At 34.0% G+C, this 13,707-nt stretch overlaps 1 pseudogene; it reads left to right on the top strand.

Annotated features, from left to right (window-relative positions):
• Positions 1-12,953: 12,953 nt before the first annotated feature.
• The window catches only part of LOC149542905 (large ribosomal subunit protein uL3m-like), a 53,577-nt pseudogene continuing 52,823 nt past the window's right edge, over positions 12,954-13,707 (top strand).

The following is a 13,707-nucleotide window of genomic DNA, read 5'->3' as shown; positions in this document are numbered from 1 at the left end:
CCATCAATGCTAAAGGGGGAGATTGTTGATCCTATAAGTATCTTTGGCATGGAGAATGAAAGAAGAATAATTTTTTTTCATTAATGGTCAAAATTATTTAATTGGTAAAATGTGTCAAAACTAGACTACTAAGGAAGAAGAAGGAGAAGGAAGTTGACGATACTGGTTGTGAGATGCATACACTTTGATATATCCACATTGGTACGAGAAGTTATAAGTAAGTAATAGTTTATCTAAGTCATCATCATAATGAGTCACCAGTAAAGTGATTAAAGGTAAGAGAAAAGTGGTGAAAGAAAGAAAGCATGAAAGGCCACCATTGGTTCACAAAAGGATAGGTGGGGCTACCAATCTAGCCCCTAGGCATAGGGACCACTAGTCTTCTATGAATAAAAAGGAATGTAATTCAAGAATGAATGGGATACTCTAGTCATGGGTAATTGTGCCTTGAAATCAAATAGGATATAGACAAATCAATGAGTCATAGTTGAGAGTAGTTGTTGAAGATTGTTTCCACTGAAAGATGACAAAGAAATAACTGATAACAAAGAACTCATAAAGAAGGAAACTAGAAAAATTAGCTATTATAGAAGGAGAAGGAATAATGACAAGTTGTTATAGACAACCAAGGGAGAGGTAAGAAAAGAGTACTCACCAACCAAGTAGGAAAATCAATGAATTTTTGAGATACAAAGCATAGATCTACATGGAAAACTAGTGCCACATTTGAGATCAAAACACTTAGTATGCTTTCTTACCATTGTATCTATTTGTAATCTCTTAACATGGAAAGCTTCATTGACAAAATTATTGTAAAATCATCTAACAAGGTGTCTCTAAGAAGAAAATTTTAAATCCCATAACCTTATAGCTTTCACAAGATTTTGTAACCCTAATTAGTTATAGGCATTCCTAATAGGATGCACTTCCAGAAGAAGCACTTGTAGTTCTTAACGGGGAACCCCTATACATGCATTATAAGGGCTAGTGGGGATCTTATCCCCACTGTGGTTTTCATCCTCTCATCAAGGGTTTCCACATACAAAATGTGTGTGTCAGTTTGATGGATGCTTTTGTGTGTGAAATTTTTTTTTATCTTATTGCATTTATCTTATTTTTAGCTATAAAGTGGGTTATGATAAGATTAGTTGAAATAGTTAAAAGGACAATCAGTTTTGTGAATAGTAATGATTAACCCCCCCACCATCCTAAGTACTAGTTAGGACCAACATCATGTTCATCACACCTCAAAGAGATATGATGCCTAATTCATATTAGATAGCATTTGACTATACAAACAACATAGAAGAATATGAGTCCCTTATAACATAATTAAAGTTAGCTCTCTAATGTAGCATAGAACATCTAAAAGTGTATGGTGGTTCATAGCTAGTCATCTAAGAAATCAATGATGACTATGAAACTAAAGATGAGAATTGCTACCATATAATAAAATGATGGATATCCTAAAGTATAAATTTGTCACAATCAATTTCCATTAGTTTTCAAGGATACATAATAAGCAAGTTGACATTATGGACCCAATTACTTCAATGATTGGTATGTCACACAATGTTGAACATTGTGAGTTCTTAGTAGAGGAAATCTCACTCCCTCTATGTGAGCTCTCTCAATCAAAGTTCATGTGTGAAATCATTTGTCCTAATTGTCCCTGGTACCAAGAAATCTATGACCTATCTAAAAATAGACACAAATCCTTTATCCGACAAGATGCTAGATATGTCATCATTGGTGACACCCTTTATAAGAGATGCTTTGACCAAAATCTCCTCATATACCTTGATTTGAAAGAAGCTGACATTACCTTACATGAGGTAACTTCACATTACATCAGGTGCATGGAGGTATATGTGGAGGCCATTTCAATGGTTTGAATCTAGCCAACAAGTTGGTCAGAGATGAATAATGCTGACCCATTATGGAACAAGATGTTCATAATTTTACAAAGACATGTCATAAGTGACCAACACATAGTAATCTAATTTACACATCAATACAAGAGTTTAGCCAATTATTTCTTCATGGACCTTCTCTTAGTGAGCATTTGATCTCATAGGGTTGATTACTCCTACTTCATCTGATGGTCATAATTATATTCTCATTGCAACTGATATTTTACCAAGTGGGTTGAGGTCATCCCTATAACTTATACTACCAGCAATCAGATTTCTAAATTTATCTTCAATTATATCATATACTACTATGGAGTCCCTCTAGTCATTATTACTAATTGTGGTAGTCCATTTCAGAATAAGGAAGTTGATAAGCTTTGTGATAAGTACAAAATCTACCATGGATTATTTAGTATTTACCATCCACATGGTAATGGTCAAGCTAAAGCATCTAATAAGACCATCATCAAGGTACTCCAAAAGATTGTCAATAACTCTAGGTGAGACTGTCACTTACAACTAAATCCAGATATTTGGGCCTACAGAATAAGTATTTATGCTCCCACTAGTGCAACAACATACTCTCTAGTAAATGGCACTAAGGTCATCCTAGCTATTGAAGTCAAAATTCCATCATTGAGAGTATCCCTAATGACATCATGGATGATGAAAACTAAAGAGTTTCTTAACTTCATGAAATTGAAATGCTAGATGAGCAAAGAAGAGCCACCTTAGTTCACTTGCAAGATTAGCAAAATGGACTCAAAAGAAACTATAATAAGAAATTTAAAAGACATCATTTTGAGATTAGAGTCTTGGTTATGAAAATGAATTATAAAACTTGGTAGCATAGAGAAAAACTAGTCAAGTTTGAACCAAATTGGTAAGGACCCTATGTAGTCATTACAACATTTGTCTCTACACTCTATCAACTTGCAATGATAGAGGGTGAATCTCTGCCAATAACATGCACCTTTGCAAGTATCACACATGATTTTTTTTTTTTCAATTTTCACCTCTTTTTCATAGCAATTAGCTTTGCTTGTTGCGTATTTAAGCCTTTTTGGGCACCAATATAACTCTAGGACCCTATTTAATCCCTTTTGACCTCCCTAGAGACCTAAAAATGTGTAAAATGCATAAAATACATAGAGTCCTAGAATTACTCACTTGTGGTCCTACACTTTCTTGTCTTTGGTAGTTGTGCATTCATTCTCCATGATGCTTCTCTGTAGGTAATCCATTTTTATTGCTCCAAAGCTCTTTTATTTAAAATGAAAGGGTAAAAATGACCTCCAAACCACTTTTTAATCCATTTTCTATCCCATTTTCTACCTACATAGATGTGTAAGAGGGATTTTCTATGTTGGCCACGATGTTTTTTGTAATTGAGCCTCATAACTTTTGCATTGTAACTCTAATTTTTTATTCATTAGTTGTTATCAATTCATCTCTTTTTTTTCAACAAATTGACCTATTATTTGCATTTCTTGATCAATTTCTAGAGGGGGGACCCATATATTCTTCCCTTATTGGGGAATATTTACGTGTCTTTTTCATTATTATTCTTTGACACAATGTTCAGAATTGCACATTGTATCAAAGAGGAGCAAAATGTAGATGCTCAAAAATTATTTGTGCCTACTCTTTCATTACCTTTACATGCTAACACATCTCATTTTCTCAATTCACTAACTTTAATCTTTTTACCAATTTGATCATCATTTCAACCTATTTCTTAATGTTCTTTAAACATATTTTGACGTGTTTTTCATCATCTTTAACCCTTTTTAGTCAAATGCAGATCATCTTTGAATCTATTCATATCTAATATAAAACTTTCAAAACCAATTCAAACCCATTGCAATGTCATCAAAATTACTTGAAACTAACCCTAATCAATCATCATCAAACTTCTAGGCACCTTATCCACAATCATCAATTCATGCCATGTGCTCTTGGCATGTCATCATCTTAGCATCATCAATCCTTAAAGAAAGTCCTTAAGTTCCCTATCAAAAATTATTAATTTATGTCATGTGTCCTTGGCATGTCATCATTTTCATCAATTTGATACTTGGAATTTTCATGTCCCTTGGTGCTTTATCATCCTATCCTATCATTATTTTTCATTAGCTTGATGATTGACATTTTTGCATCCCTCAATATCTGGTCATGTCCTTATCCATCTAATTCAATAACATTGATTGTGTATGTTGATGTTATTATGATCAATCATATCATTCAATTCCAATCAACCTATGGCATTTACAATATCTATTAAACGTCATATGTTGTCAATCCTTGTCATGTATCCTTGACAAGTCATAAATTTTTGTCATTCATCTAACATCATTTATTGCACCAATTTGATTACTAATTAGTTCCAATCCAATATCATTTCTTTTGGTCTGCATTTTCATTATGACCCTTCAATAAGAAAATCTTGCATTTATTTAATCATTTTGGCCAAACAATTCACTAATTTTTCCTATAGAATTATATAACCCATTGCCTATTCCTATGTCTTAATCATTTACTATTAGTTCACTTTATTAATTATTCCTCTTTAATAACTTTCTCAATTACTTGTTCCCTTTTCTTGAATTATAGGAATTTCATATTTTCCTAATTCCTAATTTCTTATTTCGTTAATTCTATTTTCCCATTTCCTAATTCTTTTAATTTCTTGATTTCTAATATCTATTTGTGATGGAATTATGAGCTTTTAAAATTTAAAATTCAACTCTTACACCCTCTTATTTTGTATCTTTCACTCTCTTACACTTTCTATGCATTTTTCTTATGCCTTCTTCTATTTTTCTTACACAATTCTATGACAATTTCTTACACTTTGTCATAATTTTCCAATTCTCACCTCTTTGTCATATAAATTTTCCATATTTCACACCTAAGTATGACATATTTCCAATTTCTCACATTTCCTTCCATTCTTGCATTTGGCTCTCAAATCCTATAAATTGAGCTCTTATGCACTTGTTTTGGTTAACCACACTCCTAGTATTATCATTATTATCTTGCCATATTGCTATCACTTTGTCATCATATCATTTTTTTTTCAAGATCATAGGTACTTCATTTAAAATTGAAGAGCTACATGAACTTTAATTATGGAGAAGAAAGGAGAACATAGTAACTGAACTTGAAATGAGCTTCTTGTGTTTAATCTCTTTCATTTCAAGTTACTTTTACTATATGTTAGATTGGTTTGCATATATTTTATGTGATTTTTGGTTCTTTCATTTATGTATTCTGGCCTATTTCTAGTTCCATAGTATTATTCAATGAAATATACATGCCAATTTTCTTGTGTTCTTTCCACAGTACTCTCAAATTTCACAATGTTGTCTTAAATTTGTAACATTCTCAACCAATACTCAACTATTCCCTATTCATTATATAATGTTGTTAATTAGTACATCACAAAACTAATTGTGCATTTTTCTTAATTACTTAGGTGATGTAATCGCTAATGACATGTAGTTAAATAACTCTCCAAAGAGCATAGTTAGTTATCTAATGTATTCACATTGTTATCAATGACTACATTACAAAACAAACTATGTATAGTGCACAAAAAGTTTTCTTGTGTCATCAATGCATTCATTTACTTGTTAATCTAGCTAAGTTGTGATCATTGTACTCTATGATTTCACATTTCTCTTTTTTTTTTTCATGTTTCTCAATGAATACCCAAGAATTCCCTATTCATTTATATAATGTTGTCACTGTTGTCAATGAATACATTATACATCTATCATACCATTTTTTTTGATCGATTTTGTAATGGTCTAGAGAAATACATTATGAAATTAACTAAACCAATTTGTATTATTGTTTTCTAATGTATTCATTGAAACATAATAATCAATAATAAAATGAATTTATCCAATTAGTAATTTCTTTTATGTCAATGAATGTTTACTTTATAATGCAAACCTTCCCCTAAGTAGAAAGGTGGCAAAGGGGCCATTTTAATTTAAAAACATTGCCCCTAGCATTAATCAAAACCCAATTTTATTACGCTTATTTGAGAAACCCTCTTAACCACAACCAAGCTAAAACATGTTTACCAAATGCTATGTTACCACCTGCAGTTAACCTAATTACTAAGGCAAAGGAGCCATGAACTGATTTATTTTTTTCTTGTAGAAGACACTCATAGATCTCACACCATCACTTCTTGCCCTTTCTCTCTCTAGAAATTTTTCTCAAGCTTGTTGTTGTTCTTCTTCTTTGAGGTGATAAATCATGAAATAACAATATCTCATCATTATTTATCATTCACTTAGTATTTTTATTGACACTCTTGTGTTATTTATAATGGTTCTCCTATGTTCATAGTTGTATGTTTCAATCTTTCCACCTTCAAATCATTGCAAGTAATGTGATAGAAATAAATGATTACAGGAAATGATAAATAACTAGTGTACATTATTGATTTAATCATCACTTGGTGTTGTATTATTTGTGAATATCTATAGTTTGTTCCAGTCTTGTGTTCAAAATATGGGGATTTATTTGTGTTCATCATTGTCTTCCACATACTATAATTGTGAAAACTTCAGCATCCATTATGCTTTTGACCACTCACATTTACAATACTTACCTTATCTTTGACCTTTCTTAAATTTTCATTCATTTGTTAACACCCCAAATATACTCATTTGGATACCTCTATGTAATTGCATTGCCTCATTCAAATAACTATTGCATTATTAGGTTTCCATTAGTGTATGCATTGTCCACTTAACATTGACTATGTGGATTGTTAAGTTGACATTAACTATTTAAATTTTTAAGTTGATATTGACTATATGCACTATAACCTTGACATTAACTATACAATTTTCTAGGTTGACATTGATTGTACTCATTCCTCAAAGTACATTTACTTGTATGTATTTTTTAGTTTGCATCTAGTGTATGCATATGTATAAGAATGTATCTATTATTCAACTTACATGCATTGTATGCATTACTCTAGCTTCTAATCTACTAGTTCCCATTCTTCATCTAACATTCTTTCCATAACAAGTTTACATTGACTTGATGTGACAAAAATCTATGACAATTCAAGCATTCTTGTCTATAGTTAAGTGATAAGCATGACATAGAAAAAGAAATCAAAGGATAAAAGTACACTAAATAAAAAAAGTACATTAAAGGAAACAAGTAGAGCAAAAGGAACAAGGACAACAAAGGGATCTCATAGACCTATAATAGTGTCACCTAGTGTTATATTCATAGACACAGATCCAGATATGCATAGGCAAAGAAGTGGGGAATACCTACATCTAGTTTTAGGGTGTGGTTATTATTCATTACAACAACAAAGGTAAAGGGACCCAAAATGGTGCAAAGAAATGTCTCAAGTGGGCATAGTTGTACAAGTTCTGGACTTGCAACAAATGGTTTTCTAAATCAAAGTAGGGAAGGGTTAGCCCTTTTACGAATGGACTATCAGGAAGATCATGGTGGCTTGGATTTAAACATCTCCATAACTACATGAGCCTTAGAACAATAGAAGAGGTGGACATTGATAGAGCTATTATGCTTCATCCCACTATTTTTGTCTTCATTTATAATAACCTAGAAACAATGTACAACCTCTACAATTATAAATCATGAAGAATATGGAAGCGTGATCAAATATGAGTGCAAGTAGGCTATAACTATGGAATGAAAGTTATTGCATAATATGGTGATAGAAACATTCCCTAGATCATTTCAAAAAGTATAGAATGGATCATTTTTATGGCATGTGTCACAAAACTCATGTTGGTCAAAGCATACCACATTTTTATTTTTTCAAGGGCAAGATGCATATAAAAACCTACATTGTCAAGTCTAAGCCTAGGGCCTACATGGGAGTACAAGAATATGCATGGATGATGAAAGAATTGTTCTTGAATTGACCATAACAATTTTCAAGAACAATTTTTGATGGGGTATCGTCCTCAAATAGATGTCTTCTAGTATTTGACAATCAGGACAACCATATGACATGGCAAAAAATTGATAAAGCAAAGCAGTTGGACTTAGATTTTGTTACACTTGTCATGCATACCAGCCATAGGTGTCTATTAGAGTAATAAAATATTTTCTTATTAATTAAATCATATTGATTTAATTATTAAGTCACTTATTATCTCTAGTTTGCTTAAGCTGAACTTTAGGCATATAATAATTAATTCTTTTATTAATCATTATCATTCAACCTAGGTTTGTTACGTATTAGGGTTTTGATCTCCTTCATTAGGATGATCTCTCTTTGTAATTTATTAACTCACTTATGATAATAGCAATCTCTTTTTTTGCTTATCAAGAATATCTCATCTATGGATCTGGGAATTTTAGCCTCCATAACTTTTGCTTCTCTCTTTCTGTGATAGCTGTTTGTGTGCAGGTGATTCTTGGGAGATGTGGGGTTGACCTTTCATCAACTTCAACATGGTTTCAGAGCTCTAGATCTTCATACCCCTATTTTATTTATGAGAGGTTTGGCTTGGCTTTCAGATCTATGATTTTTCTTTCAGATGGTTTCATTTTTCAAAGAATTTTTGTATTGGATCTGGGGGTCACCTTTTTTCGGTATATTTTGAGCCCAAACAAACCTCACTCTTGAGCTCAGAGAACCCAAAAACCTTTATTTTCATATTAAATTTATTCATTTTGGACACACTTAGAATTTGAGGCAAAAACATATTGCTCCCATATTGGACATGTTTCCTGAGACAACAATTTGATGATTTATTAGCATGGAAATCAAGATTTTTGGCACGAAAAATCAAATTTTTTTGGCACAAAATTAGACTTTTTTTCGGTATGAAAATCAAGAATTTTGGCATGCAAATTGATATTTTTGGCGCAACAAATCAAGAATTTTGGTACACAAATTGAGACACTTTGGTGTGAAAATTACTAAGGTTTGGCATGAATCCTGAGGTAATTTATGGTATTGGTTAGCATGCTTCCCAAGGCATTCTGGCACAGATCTTGAGGTAGTGATTTTTTCCCCTTCCAGCTTTTTTTTGACCCACTTGTGGTTTTTTGGCCATAACATGCTCATCTGGATTCCGTGTTTTGCAAACAAGATATCGTCAAAAAATTGGTTCCAAGCCTATTCCAGTGATACATGTTATTTTAAGTTTTGGTGCTCTTTTGATGGTTGTTTTGGTTGTCAAAGTTAGGATATCTATGTTATAGATTTACCTCCAATAGGATATCTATGTTATAGATTTACCTCCATGCCTGTCCTAATTTTGCCATCCAGCAGGATATCTATGTTATGGATTTGCCTCCATACTTTGCCATCTGTTTGTCTAGAGATTTCACAACAAAGATTGGTGGTTACCTATCATCTGATTGGTCCCACATGCTTTTAGGACTAGATATGGCACAAAAGTAACGATTAAATCTGAGTTACTTGCAAAAAACCACATAGAGCCTTATGTTCCTAGTGCTGTCAATGCAAACCTGCTTGCATTTGACCAAGCAGAGTGTTATACAGCTGTTGAAAATTGAACCCAGCTAGACGATGTACCAGATATTCTTCTTGATGAATGGGCATCAAGTCAAACGTATGAAAACCAATTTTATCAGATGACGAGTGCCGACTTGGGGACCTATATTATACATGAGAAAAATAAAGTTGTTCCCAATCTGGTCAAACCTGCCAATCAGTTGGGGGAGTCCCAAGATTAGCTATGGAGCATGTTTTTTGATGGTTCAAGGGGTAAACAAGGTACTAATCAAGGCATCATGCTAGTTTCACCTGACAATGATAGGTACTATGCTGCTTTCAGATTCAATTTTTCTTGTACCAATAATACAACAAAGTACAAAGGGTTAATTCAGGGATTAGAATGGGCAAGAAAATGTGGTATTAAGTGCTTGAGGGTATATGGTGATAGTAAACTGGTAGTAAATCAAATCAGATGTCTGAATGCTGCCAAAAATGAAATTTTAAAGTCTTATAGACATCGTGTTTGGGATTTACTTAAAAATTTTGATGCATTTAATATACTAGTTGTGCCTAGAAAAGAAAACCAGCATGCTGACAGACTGGCAGCTGTAGGAGCTCAGTATGATATTGTTAAAAGTGTTTTAGCGCATACTGATCAGCAGCATATTAGAATTATTACCAAGCCTTCCATTCCTGATAATGATGTTAGTTGGCAAGTTTTTGACAGTGATGAACAAATTTTGCAATTTTTGCTGGAAGAAGATGTTTTTTCCAATTCTAACCAGTAGAGATATAAAGATCAATATGGTGATCAGGTGATGCAATTGAAGAACAAGAAGTTGCCAAAGGGTCTAGTAACACTGGAAAGCATTTTCAATTCAGATGATCAGCTGAAACTTGGAAAAGCCAACTTTCTAGTCAAAGAAAACCAGTATGCAGATCTGGAAATTGCACCCGGTAAATGCCTAAAATTTGGCAAAGTAAATTCAGCTGAAGAAAAGGAGGCTTTTCTTCATTTTTTCCAAGAATTTAGTGATGTCTTCACTATGCAATACAACGACTTAAAAGGATTTGATCCAGGACTTGTACAACATACGATAGAGCTAGAACTAGCAGTTAAACCAATTCGGCAAAAGCAAAGGCTAATCAATCCTAAGGTGGAACCTTTGATGCAAAAGGAAGTGTTCAGGTTGATTGAAAGTAAGATAATTTTCCCTATAAAACACACGAGCTGGGTTGCTAACTTGGTCCTGGTAAGGAAGAAAAATGGAGAGTTACGACTGTGTGTGGATTTCAGAGACTTGAATAGAGTCTCATTGAAGGATAGACACCCACTTCCATCCATGGAGAAGATATTATAGTGTGTATTAGGGGCTAAAAGGTTCTCTTTGCTGGATGGATACTCAGGTTATAATCAAATCCTAGTGAAGGAGGAAGATCAGTTCAAGATAGTGTTTACAACAAAATGGGGAACAATGGCATACAAGAGAATGCCATTTGGATTGTCCAATGCTGGAGAAACATTTTAGAAAGCCATGGAAATGGCATTTAGTAATCTAATGTATAGATTCATCTTGGTTTATTTAGATGATGTCACTGTTTATTCATAGAAAGCAGTAGATCATATTGATCACTTGAGACAGATTTTTGAGCACTGTAGAAAGTTTGGCATCTCATTAAATCCCAAAAAGAGTATATTTTCTGTGCATGAGGGAAAATTACTTGGATATATTGTATCTAAGTCAGGCATTACAGTAGACCCTGAACGAGTTGCAGCAATTTTGGAGCTGCCTCTACCACAACACAAAAAAGGCCTTCAAAGTTTCATCGGCTGTATTAATTTTGTGCAAAATTTTTTGCTTGATATCGCAACTCTTCTCAAGCCATTAAAAACCATGCTTAAAAAGAATGCAGTTTTTACATGGACAAGGGAGGCCAAGGAGAATTTTTAGGCCATTAAAGATGCATTGGCAGCAACACCTATTCTAATCAATCCTAATTTTGGTAAGGATTTCATTCTTTATGCATATGGTGGTCATGATGTGATTTTAGCCATGTTGGTACAAAAAAATGTAGAGGGATTGGAGCAGCCAATCACATTCTTCAGCAAAGGACTAGAAAAATATGAGAAAAGGTACAATTTTGTTGAGAAACATGTCCTTGCTATTGTAAAATGCCTTAAAAGATTTAGGCACTTGTTGACGCATAATAAGGTCATTTTGCATGTTGCGCATCCAAGTGTCAAAGAATTCCTTGCGCATCCAAGTGTCAAAGAATTCCTCTTGAGTAAAGACTTGAATGAGAAAAGAGCAAGTTGGATCATACGCATCATGGAATGTGACGTAGATATCCAGATAACCAAGTTGTTTCGAGGAAAGGGGTTGTGTGAGAAAATTGCAAATAAAGACATTTTAGAGCTTGAGGAGCAAGCAAATGCTATTTTACTCATCGGTGTTGCTGGAAGAAATGATGGAACAACGAGCTGGTTATAGGATATGATCCATTTTTTGAAAACCAGTCAATGTCCAGCCACCTTAGATTGAGCAAAGCGAAGGTATTATTGCTTGCAATCAGCCCCTTTTGTGCTAATAAATGACATTTTATATCGAAAATATTTCAATGGAGTCCTTCTTAGATGCATAGATTCAGATCAGACTGCTCAAGTGTTGCATGAATTCCATGATGGGCATTCAAGAGGACATTTTTCTCCTAGAACAACAACCTATAAGATTCTTTGAGCTGGTTATTATTGGCCTAATTTATTTAAATACTGTCATGCACATATTAGAAAATGTGCTAAATGCACCATGTTTGCAGGAAAAGAGAGGCTGCCAACTTTTCCCTTGCAACGAATTAAGACTGAACAACCCTTTCAAAAGTGCAACATTGATTTTATAGGGGCCATTAGTCCTCCATCAAGTGTGGGTCACAAGTGGATCATTATAGCCACTGATTATTTCACGCGTTGGACTGAGGCAGTAGCGTTAAAGGACACAAATGAATCAACAATCTTAAGCTTTTATGATGACATTGTGAATAGATTTGGAGTACTAGATTCCATTATCTCTGATAATGCACTTGCTTTCATTGGAATGAAAGTCACTAATTGGGCTTTTCATCATGGAATATATCTCAGTATGAGCTCTAATTATTACTCGCAAGCTAATGGATTAGCGGACTCTTCCAACAAGAACTTGATAAGGATCATCAAGTGCAATTTTCAAGAGAATTAGAGAGATTGGCATTCAAAATTGAAGGCCACCTTATGGGTTGACAGGATCACCCCAAAGAAAATCATTGGAACCTTTCCTTATAGGCTGGTTTATGGGAAAGAGGCTAGATTGTCAATTGAGACAAAATTACCAGCGCTTGATCTTGCTACACAGCTGGTTTTATTTGAGGAAGGTGACCCTATGCTAGTGCGGTGTGCCCAGTTGATGGAGCTGGAAGAAACTAGGAAAAAGGCCATGGAAATCATGGAATATCAGCAAATTTAGATAAAGAGGAGCTTTGATAAGAGAGCTCAAGCTTGAGAATTCCATGTTGGCGACATGGTACTGAAGTGGGATGTTCTCAAGAGCAGACCCAGCCAGCACAATAAATTTGATCACATGTGGGCTAGGCCATTTCAAATTGCTGAGTGTAAACAACACAATGCTTACCAACTAGCTACCATGGAAGGAGACATCCTACTGATCCCTGTGAATGGGATCCATCTCAAACCATGTTTTGAGGTATGATTTTCAGTCCTGCCTTGTACATAATAAGTTAGTTTCCCTTGTTTTCAATAAGTGTGTCTGCATTTTAGTTTAGTTTAGTTTTTGTTCTAGGTTAGCTTCCTATTTTGTTTGTAGTTTAGTTCAGTTAAGTTTCTAATTTATGTTGTGGAGCCATCATATCCACTCATTTCATTCATGCATGCATAAATATGTGTGCTTAAACACATACACATATCCAACATACACATACATACACACATATATATCGCTGCAAATAAATGTCTAGCTGCAAGCCATACATATCTGCATACCCATGCATACGCTACATACATGCATTCATCCAAACCCACACGTCCACCCATGCATCAACCAAATGGTCGACTATGACGGTTTCGACTCCTAAAGTTGATACTTGAGTTCTGACCTTGCATACCTGTCAATCCAATAAGAGTTTTTGGTCTTACTGAACTCACATGCATGTATTCAAAATTGAACCAGCAACTTTAAAAGTAGCTTTTTGTCAGGTCTAAGTGCTAGGAATGCATAATCAGACTATGTGCCTGATGAATAAGAGCAAACTAGTCAA

The sequence above is a fragment of the Cupressus sempervirens genome, chromosome 8 (assembly GCF_028749045.1).
Source record: "Cupressus sempervirens isolate cs-2001-9-10 chromosome 8, ASM2874904v1, whole genome shotgun sequence".
NCBI lineage: Eukaryota > Viridiplantae > Streptophyta > Pinopsida > Cupressales > Cupressaceae > Cupressus > Cupressus sempervirens.
The sequence above is the reverse complement of the archived record's forward strand: the minus strand, read 5'-3'. Positions and strand labels throughout refer to the sequence as shown.